Source organism: Limanda limanda, chromosome 13, assembly GCF_963576545.1.
Source record: "Limanda limanda chromosome 13, fLimLim1.1, whole genome shotgun sequence".
In the NCBI taxonomy this organism is placed as follows: Eukaryota; Metazoa; Chordata; class Actinopteri; order Pleuronectiformes; family Pleuronectidae; genus Limanda; species Limanda limanda.
This window is the reverse complement of record NC_083648.1, coordinates 23,727,568-23,743,089: the sequence shown is the minus strand read 5'-3', so window position 1 is coordinate 23,743,089 and position 15,522 is coordinate 23,727,568. Positions and strand designations below refer to the sequence as shown.

The 15,522-nt window shown below is 39.4% G+C and overlaps 1 pseudogene; it reads left to right on the top strand.

Annotated features, from left to right (window-relative positions):
* Nucleotides 1-15,522, top strand: part of LOC133017563 (potassium voltage-gated channel subfamily H member 6-like) — a 30,238-nt pseudogene that overhangs the window by 4,789 nt on the left and 9,927 nt on the right.

Genomic DNA, 15,522 nt, shown 5'->3' with positions numbered 1-15,522 from the left:
ATTTAAAACTGTACTGTAAAGAGCTTTGAGTGGTCATCATCAGACTAGAGAAGCGCTATATAAATACAAAACCATGTTTCTTTGGTTGTGGTTTATTATCATTAGCATATAACAAACTACATCTAATTCTTTAAAGACAAACATCCACACCAAGGGAAATTTATGTAGAGTCTCTGGTCTTTTGACTATGACATGCACAGAACATGCAAACTCCACACAGAAGTCCAAAGGTTCAAATTACCAACCTTGTTGCTGTGAGGGGACAGTGCTAACCACCCTCCTAATACCGACCCCATGTCAAGGATAATAAAGTGAACAGCATAACCCTTAACTCAACAAATATTTTAAATACATTTGTTGAGTTAATAAATTAGTTTCTTTCTAGATGATCAAGATACGAATATATTGATGTGCACAAATGGCAGTTTTAGCCATTTAAAATATAATAAAGTGTGCTTAAACTGAAGTGGTCCTCGTAAAACCAGTGAATTCTCTGATAATATGAGTAACAAAATTTGAGCGAGTCCTGAGTGCTACCCTTGGAAAGGGAAGAGAGGAGAAGGAAGAGAGGTATAATATCAGGCATGAAGGGCGTAGAGGAGGCTGAGTGAGAACCAGAATGTGTGTGTGTGTGTGTGTGTGTGTTTGTGTGTGTGTTTGTGTGTGCGCGCGTACGTTTGAACTGAATAATCTTTTAGCGCTTGCCATTAATCTTTAATCCGCAAGTTAATCATTTCTTTTGGCTGATATGGTACTTATTCTCTAATGAAAACTATGATCCTATTTATCTCATTGTCCCTAAAGACCATCACTGACCTTCACTATGACCTCGATCACACACACACACACACACGCACGCACGCACGCACACACACACACACACACACACACACACACACACACACACACACACACCAATGAGACATTACTCATAGATTGATGGGAGTTGTAGTGGGAGATAAAGATAGATAAGCCACCATTACTACAGTTCCGACAGTTATTTAAGCATTTTACTTGTAAACCCATAAATCCTGCAAGAATTTCACCTCTTACTAGCTTTCAGAAAGCGATGATGACAAGGAACAACAATTGCAAAGAAATGAGACAACTCAAAGTTTTTAACTTAAGTTTTAATATCTCCAAAGATAAACCTTTTTTTAAAGAAGAACATGAGTCTACTTTAGTGTTTAAATTAGAACAAAAAGTTCTAACATCTAAACGTGTTGAATTGTGGGTACATTGTGTCAACTAATTGATAATGTGAAATATTAAATTTGGGCAACAATTTCTACAAGTTGAATAAATTCAGTAAAGCTGTGAAACAATTTGATCTTGTGCCACCTTATTAATTTTTACAGTGTAGCCCGATAGTAGTATAATGTGAAATAATGTAAGGCGACAATTTGTGTGTCATACGAGCAGATTGTGTACTAATCATAATGTCCTAAAAAATTAAATTCTGAGTTACTTGTTGGGGAGTTTCTGACCATCCTCACACATTACTGTATATACCATTATATATGAGATGTATATTACAAATTATATCTGTACAGGAGAACAGTGCCTGTCTAATTCCACAGATACTCCCTTATATAGTTATAGATAAAGGACCAACCAACAGTAAATTGTAGTGTCTACACTTAGGGACTTTCATATGAGCCAGACATTGAGGCACCAACTTCAACTTTAAACAACTACAACTCTTTTGCATATTTCACCAGTGACAAGACGTAAATCATATGCCTAGTAATGCGTACTTTAGGCTTAACTATCCAATAGGATGTAAACACCTACATGTAACAAAGACAGTGACAGCAATTATAGATATTCCATGGATGTGCTGATAGAAAGGGTGACACAAGTAGAGGAAGATTTATGGGGATGTTGTGGTAGACATCTTCAGATTTGGGGACGACAATTGCTCCTGTTACTCTGTTAGGGTTTGTATATTGTTTCACCTTCTGGTCTCCTTAATGAATCAAGTTAAGGATTAAAGTCAAGTCTACATTAAAACCGTTTGCATAAGACATCAGCTGCTGACTGAGGTCTCCTTTCACCAGCTTCCAGAAAACTCCACCACACTACTAAATTCAGACCAAGTTTTTAGTTTTTCATTTTAAGACAATGCTCCCATGAATGCTCAGCATGTGCTATTTAAACAACATAGGTGCTGGATGGGAAAATAACAAATGTGTTGGTTTGAAACTGACAAGACACTTGATCTGTTTCGGGTGGAAGATGAAACCAAAAGACAAAATTATTTATCGGTAGAGTTTGGAAATCAAGTCACTTCTAACTAAAATCACTAGTATTATCATTAATATTCAACAGGGTCTGTACAGCCCATGATTTAGCTTCAATATCAGGTCATAGGATTATCATGTTGGAAATATGCCTAGATATTTTGTTATGGTGTGTGTGTGTGTGTGTGTGTGTGTGTGTGTGTGTGTGTGTGTGTGTGTGTGTGTGTGTGTGTGTGTGTGTGTGTGTGTGTTGTGTGTGTGTGCGTGCTCTGCAGCAGATGGTCTGTCACTGTTATGTCAGGTAGGATATAATATTAAGGTAGAATAAGTTAGAACGCAGCCACATTAATCCATCCTGGTTGTCAACTTAGCCCCAACACCAGCCCCCTCTCCTGTCCTTCACACACAAATAATATTCACACACACAGGTCCCAGTTTCCATTAAATAAACTCACATACTCAAATGATTAACATAGCCAATTAAGTTAATTCCCTCAGTTCAGTGCATTGATAAACAAAAGTCAATCAGAATAAAGAAATATGAGATATAGTTTCACATACGCTCACTGGCCTGGTGTGGTGTCATCAATGAATCAAGAGCTCCAGCTTCAAGTTAGAAGAATGAAGATGTATTTGTTTCAATTCAATTGTATTTGTATAGTGAAGTAAACCAATATATATTATCACGAAGCACTTTATACAGTGAGGTCGAGACCTTCTGAGATCATATTCTTACCAATTACCAATTTACGTGCCAGTTTCCCAATCAACATTTGTGACATGTTTTAAAACATACCGGTAGAACACTGTAAAAAGAGAGCTGCAGTTTGAAGAAGGAAAACTCCAATACAAAATCATATTTGCAGAGATTTGATTTTTTTGCCACGCCTATTAAAACCATTATGCAAGGCCTCAAAACATCAATCATCTTCAATCATGCTAAACCCTTTTTTTAGATATCATTTGAATTTTAAAAATAATTATCTCTGAAATTTAGAGTCTGCCTCCTGAAAAGTCTGTGAAAAGGCCCAAAGGTCACGCAGCCTGATGAAGCCTGAGTGGATTTGTGAGGGAGGGGGAATACTGCTCTCTCTCACAGGGCAGTGAACTGTAAAGATAAATTCTTTACTGTTATTATTGTCTCTGAAACGTCTTAATATGGCTTAATAAAAACCGATTTGTTGTCAACAGTATGAGGACTCTTCGCAGAAATTTAGGAATGAGATTGAATTTGAATTGGTTCATTGAGTTGACTAAATAACAGCCATTAGAGAGAGAAAACTTGTATGCACTATCTGTAATTTTCACTCATGTGTCACCATCTAGTGGAAATGTTCAGAATTTATTTAATTTACTTGTAAATTGTAACTTCTCTCTTCTCCGTGTCTCCCTCTCCCTGCAGGAGTGTGTTTAAACTGTGAAATAGACGTGGTTCCATTGAAGAATGAAGACGGACTGGTCATCATGTTCATCCTCAACTTTGAGCTTCCCACTGACCCCAGACCAGCCAACAGCTCCCCAGCCAGAGAGCTCAACAGAGTAGTGCACTTCCCCTGGCTGGCTGTAGGTATGTTTAACGTTCATCAGTGACTTCATACACACTGAGGAATCAATGATGACAGACACTGATCCCAAAACACCAACTTATTAATTATCACAGCAGAGTCTTAGGGATCTTATTGCCCAGGAATTTTATGATCATTGCATGACGTGTAAAGACAGTAACTACATTCTAGGTATATGTCATCTTAATATTGTTGTACTTCTCCAATGATTAAATATTTGTAGTACCCTAATTGTAGTAACTCAGAAGTCCTTCCTTTTACATCAGGTCTGCCAGTGGCCTTGCTGACGATATTCTCCCACTGACTCTGGCCTAAAAACTGCTAAGCAGATATCGCTGCAGTTGTTTAGAATATCCTGAAGTTTTTTTCAATTGGACAAAAGACAGGACATCAATAAGGCTCAAATTAAGAGTACCTGGACATACAATTCTATCATGACAACTTTATGCAGTGATAACATTTTCAATGACATTCATTTACAGCCACCTTGAAACAGCTGCTACAGTAGCTCAGTTAGAATGAGTTTGATTTTTCTTGTGCTTTTAATACTATTCTACCAGCGTTTTAGCTAACACATTAATGAGTTTTACTAAAATATATTTTAACTCCAAAAGGAGCACCACAGGGCATGGTTTTGTCTCCTTTTGTATTCCCACTTAATACTGCTCACCATAGGCGTAGTCCGTTGTCCTGTCAAGTCCATTTCATCAAGGCAATGACCTGGCCTAAAGGAGAGAGGTTATTGAATGCCGGGGAGACCAAAGAATGAATAATTGATTTACAATACAGTTCAGTGTATTGTAAATCAAACTGGAAGATGGACACTGAGGTTGTGTCTAGGCTCAGACAAGAGTATTGTTCAATAAACTTTGATACTTTGATATTACCATGGAACTAGTCCTCCATGTCTTTTATCAGGTAACTTGGCTCTTGTTTTTGCTTGTGATGCTGCTGTATGGGCAGCATCACTGTGGAAGATAGTTCAAAATCAATAAGAGAATCAGAAAAGCCAGATTACTCCTGACTCACTGGACATTACAGGGGTAAAGACATGAACTCTGCTACTGGTGTTACAGGCCTGTACTCTGTGCTGACCACCTGTCTAGGTGTTGTAGCTCATTTATAGCAACAAGCTATTGTAGAATTATATTCTAAAAGTAACTGAAACATCTCTTTCTTCCTGTTGGTCTTCAAACAGATTGGCGGCAGCGTCTGCACCTTTTCCTCCGCTCCCTCACCTCCAGTTCAGGTGCCCTGTCCCACGACACAGAGCTGGGTTCTCCTCATGCTGACCTCCCTCCCTTCGGTCATGAGTCTGTGGCCCTGGACAAACTGCTGGCCCTCCCTGAGAGGCGGCAGCTGGAGGAGGCCGAAGCTGAACTACCGCTGTGGGATAAAGAAGACACGGAGGATGATGAGGAGGAACAAATAGGAGGAGCAGGGAGAGGAGGAAAGAGGGATGGCCTGGAGGCACCCAGGAGAAGTAGTGAGGGAGACAGAAAGAGAAGAGAGGGAGGTGATGCTGATGTTCTTCTGGTGGACACAAGAACAGGAGGAGGAGGGAGGAGATGGGGGGTGCTTCAGACTGGTCTGCCCCCATCTCCAACCTCAGCCCAGCCATCACTGGCCCTGCCCCTTACCTCTACTAATGCTGTGCCAAGGTAATCTTTTTCCTTTTTTAGGCCTCCATGCCGGCGAGAGCCAGTGGTAGCACAGACACTGACTCTATATTTAAATCACTTGATTTTGGTAGCCTAACGTCACAGTAGCCTCGCAAAGTATGTTTTCCTTCACGTGATATCTTAAGATGCTTGAGAGAATGTCTTCCATTAACTTAGACTCTGTGATGAACTGATTACATTTTGGTGGGCAAAGGTCAAAAGGTCAAGGTCAAGTGGCCTTATATAAATCTGGAAAATGAAGAAATATTTACATGGAAACTGCACTGGTTGGCAGAGGAATACAACTGCAGTAAGGTTATTCTAGGCTGTTAAGTAAGAACAATTTTACTGAGATTGTAATAACTTTAAAATCATGGGATGGGTGAACTTTTATAAACAATATATATCAATATATAATGGAGTTTATATGGCTGTGGCTCAGGTGGTAGAGCGAGTTGCCCACCAGCCAGAAGGTTTGCATTTGATCCCAGTCTCCCCCATTCATGCCAAAGTGTCCTTGGGAAAGATACTGAACCAAAATTGCTCCTGATGGCTGTGCCCAGAGTTCGAGTCCTGTATGAAAGAGAAAGTGCTGAAGTATAGATGTATTCTATAAATGTGTGTTTAAATGGGTAAAAGGCTACACTTCACTAGAAAGAGTGGTCATCAAGACTAGAAAAGAGCCATATAAATAGACCATTTATCATTTATAAAGACATGTTTATATATATTTGACATATTGTTACAGCTTTGGTGTTCATTGTATGTTAATACAACTGTCTCTACACATGAACACAGGAAGCTACAGTTGTTGGCAAATATATGAAAAAACTGCTATATCTGCATACAGCTACATTATAGTGTGTTATAAACCATGTTAACCATATTATATTATGTATAATGACTCACACTTTATCTGGCATTTGTTCACAGTGTTTATGTAATTACCTTAAAAAAGAAACATCTGCCTACTGCTGCTGAAATGGGGTAAATGAAAGCGCTTGGTTGAATCTAACTAATAATGTGCAGCAAAACCCAAAATGTTTTTGGGGCCCCTCATGCAAATTGTCTTTATTCAAATTAACAAAGAGGGGATAAGGACTATTATTTGCAACAATAACTATAATTATTTTATATGGTTGTGAAAAGGGACCAACAGTTAATCGGAAGCATCATGATGTATGGAGCCATAAATGTGCCACTGAATTACAGAAAAGACGATTTCATTGCTGGGTTATGGTCAATACATTTAAAGTTAAATAGGCAGTTTTTCGTGATATGGCAGTACTACACTTTATAATAAATAATGAGCTTAATCTTGTACTAATGACAAGCAAAAGATAATTTGTAACTTGTGACACAATTGTGTTGATTCCCCCTTCTCTCCCTCACTTATTGTGTATTGTATATTGGTCTTTCTTCTATTTTACATAGAGTTGTTGTTGGCTGAGTATGGATCATAGTAAGGATCATTGAGGGCTATAATTGAAATAAAAAGGAAAGCGGGTCTAACTGTAACAGGTCCCTAACAGATACTCATGTTAATGTTTTGTACGTTGGACATCCTTTAAGGTCTGACAGCCATTTTACAGTTGTACATGTCTGTCTGAAGGAAAGCGCAGAGAAGGAGAGGCCAGGGTGAAGATGGCACCCACCCTCCGTCCAGTAGCTTTGAGGGCAGCTGTGGGAATTTAAAACATTCCTCCTCAGTGGACGATATCAAGAGTGGGAAGGGTTACTGGGAGAAGAGGCTGCAGCTGAGGAACAGCTGTACAGGCGAGTATTCGACCCAGTATTTCAAATGAAGATAAATTAATAAAGTCAAAGTAAACTAATTTAAACGTCAACAAACATACAGCATAATGGGTAGAACAAAATAAGCCATTTAATATAACTTTAAATCTACCATAAAAAGCACAAAACCTAATCTTCTAATGTTATATGTTACGTTTGCCCTTTTCATCAATATTACATCCTTGAATAGGTATAATTCTCATCAATGCTTTATGCAATGTTCTAAAACAAAAGAGTTTGATTTAAAAGATAAACAACTGTCTTATTAATGTAAATGCCCTCTTCAGAAAGGGAGATGTACATGTCTCATGTTTACCTGCACTGTGTACATTAATTCAGGCAGTAGAGGGCACTAGCTCAAGCATTTACAGTAATTCATGTGCACAGTGGTGGTTATAAGACAGACAGGGTAAAGAAACAACAACTGTGAATAGACCACAGATTTTAAAATTCCAAAATGTACATTTTTTGACTTCCTGCACTTTCTTAATAATGCCCACACAGTTTTCTATATGTTTCTGGTTGTTCTGTTCAGTTAGTACTGTCAAGCTGGGATTCTCTGTTAGCCTGTAACATGACTGTGTTTTCTGGATGAGAAAAGAAGTGTTAAAGACCTTACAGCTTGTTCTGGACCAGTTTAAAACCAAGACAAATTATCATTTGTCTTAGTTTTAAATGAAAACACTGACACATGCAGAGTATGGGTGTGTGTGTGTTTGTGTGTGTTTGTGTATGAAATTATTGTTTTATATTTGCAATCAAAAAATCAGTTCTGTTAATGAGACAACATTTTAATTTAAATTACTAATAATAATCAATATGCCATAATCAGACATTTTGCAGGGGAGGAGGGTGTGATTTATTGGAATGTGGCCAAAACCACCTGAAAAGTTAAATTAGAACCAGACCAACTTGGTGGAAATTCTGCTCTCAAAGCTGGACTCGAAAAATCAATAGTCCCCTATCTCTCCTGTAGCTCGTATGGTAACCGGCAGAAAGACCAGTGGGCCAGTTGGGACATCAGACACTGATTTGCGTTGCCGAACCAGCAGCCAGGTACGCACACACATACACACGCACACGCGCACACACACACACACACACACACACACACACACACACACACACACACACACACACACACACACACACACACACACACACACACACACACACACACATCCAGTGAACATATATGTCCAAAATACAAATGTATCCCTGGAGGTTCTAGCTTATTAAACATTCCTATAAAGAAGAACATTTTACAATTTGCTGAACATATGATGCAACAAGCTAAATATATGAATAAGTATCTGAATTACTTTTAATAATCTTACATTTTCTACCTAAACGTAATCATTACACAGATCACATATGTGTTTGTCAGTTTTTAATTGTAGGTAACTTGTGGTTGTGAGTTATCCTCTTTTCATTATTACTGATTGCATTTATTTATTTATCTGAATTGAAACTTTACCCAAATACCTGTGTCAAAATGACCATATTTAAACAGAATAAATGTTTTGTTGTATCTCTCTCTCTGTGTGTGTGTGTGTGTGTGTGTGTGTGTGTGTGTGTGTGTGTGTGTGTGTGTGTGTGTGTGTGTGTGTGTGTGTGTGTGTGTGCGCAGCAGATGACCCAAAGCCCTCTGGGCCACTTACCTCCTGGTGAAATCAGACCTCCTTGCAAACTGATCGACAGAACGCACCATGTCACTGAGAAGGTCACTCAGGTTAGTAGGTGACTCAGTTACTCAAATGTTTATTTTCCTAACTTGTGTGCACCTACTGAAGGTGTTGCTGTTTTTCTCATAGTTCTGAGTTACATGTAGAAAGTATTACTTCCAATGGAATGGTAAGTGGTAAATGGTCTGTATTTATAAAGCGCTTTTCTAGTCTTATCCATTAATCAAAATATATGAAGCACACCAGTGAAATGTTCGAAAAACGGCAAACACACCACTGTTAAATGTTAACAAAAGTATATTTATTAAGTCAACTGAAGTTGACCAAAGACAGAATCAAAATTAACACATTGGAGTGTGAGCTGTGTGTAGAATCTGTGGTGGAGGGTGTGTGTGTGTGTGTGAGTGAACATGATGTGTGATTGTGCAAGGTGCATGTAAACCAAAAGGTAATAATGTAACTGAAATCAACTAAGGCTGCAACAAAACCGTAACTGTTATTTTGTTGATGTTCGCAGTTACACGTCGCATTTTGCACTTCTGTCTTTCCCCGGGGGATGGAACTCTCACATGCGACTCTCTCTGGGGTTTCTTACTTTTTTCCCCTGTTCAAAGTTGGCCGATGAGAGGATGTCACACCTTGTTAAGCCCTCTGAGACGAATTGTGGCTTGTGAATATGGGCTATACAAATAATATTTGATTGATTGATTGATAACCAATGGGCGTCTACAGAGAAGGAGAGAGAGAGACTGTTAGTCAAGGTCACACTTTATAGACTGTGGACACTGGGCCCAGGTGCCCAAATTTACACACAACACACAGGACAAACAGGGAGGAGCAAGAATATTCACAAGAGGTTGTTTGAAAGAGTTTGATAATTGGAGTCAGATTGTCATGCTGTCTTTACTGTACGTTCCAGCTTTACGTCTGGTGCAAAGGGACAGTGTCTCCCTCACTGTCCCCCATTCTCTCAGCTATTTCAGGACAGAGGCCACTTACAGTGGAGACACTTCTGCTGTGGGCCACATTCTTGTCCACATGATAAATTAGGGGTCACCCACTGATGACCATATCTAATTTGCCATGGCCACGAGCATTTTGATGACATCTTTGGAGTCCTTCGTTGGGACAACAGGACACAATCAGTGTACTCTCTGTGCTTCAACAGACTGGGTGTAGCAGTAGCAGTATCTGACGCCACACTGATGGCTCGTGGTACAATGAAAAGTAGTAGAAGTAACTGTAATATATTCTGAATATATTTCACTTGTCTCATTTTTAATCCAAACTGATCATTTTCACCACATATTCCCAACAGAGGGAAATGAGTGAGCTCATCAGTGTGTAGCCAATCTGCTTCCTTCTGTATTTGATGTGTTATCTTCCTTATCACACAAGAAAGTCGACTGGGATAAATCCTTGATGAGAAATGTCTCTGTGGTGTAAACTGTGGTTAATGCACTGAGCTGTCATGACTTTATCCTCCATGACATCCTTTCTCTCTCTATCTATATGGGAGAGAGAGGGAACAAGGTCAGAGATAATGACTTAATGATAGAAACAGAGCAGGTGGCTGCCCTCAACACTGTTCCTTTGTGTGTGTGTGTGTATGTGTGTGTGTGTGTGTGTGTGTGTGTGTGTGTGTGTGTGTGTGTGTGTGTGTGTGTTTGTGTGTGTGTGTGTGCATATGCATTGATTGGGTAGGCTTTTGTTAGCTATAATTAGGAAGACTCATGGAAGCTTGAGGCACTGCAGTGGACATTTTCCAGAAATACCTGTTCATTTACACACCATCAGAGTCACTTCAATTTACCATCACTGTCAGACACCGTAAACACAACAACTGTAACCCAGGTTCTATGAGCTGAGCTGAGACTCAGTCTTATTTATGATGCATTAATATAACACAGTGTGTTATTCCTTGGTGAGCTGGTCATAAAATGTTTGGGCAACTGCAAGTTATGTCTTATGGACGGAGTATTACGGCAACTACTATATTATGAATAATTTCATAATATTACAAGACAAAAGTTGTATATATATATACACAAAAATAAATCCTATTTCATTATTGTAAGAATCAGGACAAACGATTTGGGAAGAAACTGTCTACCCTGAATAAGGAGCCATAGAGAATACATTTTCTCATTAAATTACAACTTTATTCTCATAATACTTGAAGTCATACAGGATATACATTTTTTCATATTTGAAATATTATGACTTTATTCTAATACATTTTTTGACTTTTTCACGGGATTTCACAACTTTTTAAATATAATATTACATCTTTATTCTCAAAATCCCTAATATTGGTTCCCTTTAAGTGGCCCTAATAGTCTGTCGTAATGTCTTTTGAGGCCAGTCCAATTAAAACTGTTTACTTGGACTTTCCATTTCCATATGTTTGTTGACAAGGTGGTCTCTATGTCAAATTGTGGAACTATAAAATCATAGATTTCATAAAAACAACTCCCCTGGGACCCAACAAATTATAGCTTATCATTTTTCATGACTTGCATGACGTTGTCAGAAGGACTTCTGGGGACAACAATGTGAAGACAGAATAGAGTCCATCTGTGTGATACTGGTTGTCCTTCTGTCTCGTGGTCGCATCAAGAAGGAAGATGTGTTGCATCAGCGCCTCAAACTTTTCTTCTGTCAGTTACAACAGCGGCAACAACATAATTTCCTCTTTCCATATATCTCTATATGACAACAAATTTATAGCTGGATGGATGAATATATGGTCACATATGTGAAGACTTAATTGGTGTCTTGCTCCAGAGCTAATTGATATAACTCAATACAATTCAACAAAAGAAGCTAGTAATATCAGAAAAATAAAATGTTTTAGCTGTCTTGAGAAGTTTGGTGATGTTAAAAAAAAGGGGGATTAAGTTGTTTACATCTGTTCAGCCACTGTAAAGGTTGCTGTCTGTCAGTTATTAAAGTCTTGAGGCGGTATTTTCCGCATGTCAAAACATAACCTTTGGAAAAAGCTCTCCACTGGTTGCTGAGAATACAAACCTTGTGTTTGACTGTGGACTTTAAACATTTGATGCAATTCAATTTAATCAATGTTTCAGGGGGCTCAGACAAACAAAATGGCTGTTTTCACATAAACAGCATTCCCAGTTTCCTCTGTCTTAGCGTCAGTCCTTCAGCCACACCTCAGGGCATGAGAGAGAGAGGAGAGAAGAAGATCACTGATTGATGGAGAGAAAGAATAACAGATAAGGGAGAGTAAGAGGATGGGGGGGGGGGGTTAAGGGAATGACTCCAGCTCCAGCAGCAACCCTCAGGAACGGGTAACTCAAATATGAATTGAAAACATTAATCTTACAAAAATGTAACAGTGACTGTGAATGGTTGTTTGTCACTTTAGTGTGAAAGAACTGCCGATCTGTCCCCGATGTACCCTGCTGCTTTCCTAATAATAAAAGGTATAGATGATGGATGAATGAAGATTCAAACATTATGACAGTGGATCTGGCAGTACCGTGCATTATTTTTAATACAACTGACAGCAGTCATATAGCAGATGAGGGTTTTTGCCCTTGGTGACTCCTACCTTTGGGTCTGAGTACCTGCAAATGTGTAGCACATGCTGGACAAGCTCATCAGTGGCAGCTTTAAAAGGAGCAGCTGGAAATAAAAAGAGATCGTATCTGTTTTCACCTCAACAGAAGAGTTGGATTGTAATACAGAGGGAATATAGGGACGCAAACAGACACCACAAATACCTAATATAATATCAATATATATTGTTCAGATATTCCCAAACAATTAAAAGGAATGATTTGTTGATGCCTGACCGTTTTATACAATATGGTGTACATTTTTAGTTCTGCGCTTTATAGCTCTTTTGACATCTATTTGATGGATAGACATAAAACTTAGCACACACATCCATGGTCCCCTCAAGATGAACAGTTTGGTAAGCCCTGAACTTTTCATTTAGCAGCATCATTAAGCCTGATGAGTTCATGCAGTCAATTACATTGTTTAACAGCAAACCCGATATTTATATGTCAACCACAAAGCAGCGCATCATCGTGAGCAATGGCCTGTAATCACAAAAATATTTGCATAATTAAAAATCTACTTTAAGTGAGACCTAAAGTGGTGTTTACAACCTAAACACTGAACAGCCTGCGTGCCCTTTGTCTTACAGAGTGCAAATACATCATTGTACATGATGCAGAGGAACGGAGGGGGGAGGAGGGAGGAGAGAGAAAATAAAGGAGGGAGTCAAACAGGGGGAGGAGAGACAAGGGGTGATGGGATAACAGAGGTAGGATGGATCAGTGTGCGGGACAAGAGGTGCTGAGGAGGACCAGTGCTGAAGCTTGGGCATAGTGATGGAGATAATGGGAGACGGGACAGACATGGAGAGATTTTTCTGTAAATCTGTCTCATGATTCCAGGACAGATAGAGGAGATGCAAAGGAGAACTTTTACTTCTGCAACTGGACGAGTTTTACCTGGGTCTTCTACTGTGATGAACCAGCTGCTGAAGACTAATGTGGATTTACTGATGACATCTCTGTCGATTTTATTTTTGCCCCACCCACAGGACGTCTGTTTTTCTCAGCTCGAAATTCACCTCAGGAAGTGAGATCAGCATTTCTACCTGAACTGTACAGGTTCCAATTTCTCCTACAGAGGCAAAAGATCTTTCTGCAATATATCTATCTAGAAATTTAACTTGTTGCCCAAGAATCGAAATTGAAATTCAGCTGACCCTGGTAGATATGAGGTGAAGCATACGTGAAGCGCCACATGGCTTTAGACAAGAAGTAAGTCAAGAGAGTAACACACTCTTAGAGATGAAGTTGGAGAGAAGTGGAAAGACAGTAAATAAAAGAGTAGAAGGAAAAGTGGGAAATGCTAATTTTGACAGGGTACCTGACATGGAGAAGGACAGAGAAAAAAGACCATGAAAACCCAAAGTTCATACACCAGCATCTGAGACCAAGCGAGAGAAGAAGAAGAAGAAAAGAGAGCCTGACACACAGGCGAGAGGACAAACAGGTTGAATTACAGTTGTGTTGTCGCAGCCATGTCTTCAGTGAGTGTTCCAGACAGCAGTGTGTCTCAGGATGACCCGTCCGTTGTGGGGAGCGAACATGGAAACACCAGAGTAAAGAGAGCTGTCAGCATCTCTTCTGTAGTAGCTCATGAGGTGAGTGGAACTGTGTATTGTGTGTTAAGCAGTTAGAGGTGTTTATTGAGTCCATCCATCCATTATCTGAAACACCTATCCTTTGAGGATTGCAATGGTGAGGGGCGGAGCCAATTCTTGTCATTGGGCAAGACAGGGGTGTACCCTGGACAGGTCGACAGTTCACCTCAGGTCCCGACACAGCCAGTCACACTAACATTCACACCTACCACCAGTTTGAAGTCTTCATTAACTTAACCCCAATCTGCATGTCTTTGGACTGTAGGTGGAAGCTGGAGTGCCCAGATAAACCTCACACACTCCTCACTGGGAGAACGTGTGAATTTGTGAACAGTAACAATTAAATATGAGAATAAAAATAACATTATTTTAAGATTTGGACAAAGAATTCAAACAATGCAATAATATTTATGCTAACTTTTTAAAGTTGTTATTTGTCAAGTATATGTATATCCAAGTGGTACAGTTCATATTATTAAGAGCTGGTAGTTGGGACGATAGCTAAATCTTGCTCTTACTCAGCATATCAGCACCAGGTAAATATCTCTGTAAGATAAGATAACATAAACTTTATTTGTCACATACACAATTATAAATTGTACAATGCACAGGGAAATATGTTATGGTTCATCCTCTTTTCATCCCAGTTCTCCATCCATCAAGGTGTCCAGCTAGACCCCTGACTGTCCTTGACTGCTTGGCCTTGTTGCTGCTGGTGTGTAGGAGTGGATCCCAAAGGATTTTTAATTGCTGCTGATTAATTACACCGCTCTTTCCCCAGGGTCTACATGCATGTGTGTGTGGGTGTTAGTGTCCTTGGGCAAGATGCTGAGCCCCAAATGCTTCTGTGTCAACTTTGTGTAAACAACATTGCCACAGGAAACACAACTTATTAATACTGCTGCGGAGAAAACATAACCCCCATCCCCAAAAGCTCTCCTGACTTCTTTGTTGGTGTCTTCTATGTGTGCGGCACTGCTTTTTCATCCAGAAATATTTGTTTTCTTTCAACTTTGTGTCTGTGACATTCTAAAAAATTCCGTTAACCCCCACTCGCTGTGTTGAATCCTGAAGAGAATCTCCTGTTGTGTTCTCACATCAACTTCGAGAAAGTTTGCAGAAAGTCCAAAGGTTACCTGGAGGTGCATCTACAGCCCCTCAAGATAATGTCCAGAGGATCCCGGGGTTAATTGCATGTGTATAAGCACCTAGTGTATCTGTTATATCAGGTCTGTGTGGGTGAGACAACACACATTTTAAAAGCCTCCTGTGTAGATTTGTCTTGGGCTGCCTTTGGACTTGGTTTTAAAAGAAGAGTACTTAATTGTGTATTTGGTGATTCAACAGGAAGTGTTGCTTCCTGTCAGTTGCCTACAGATCAGCAGT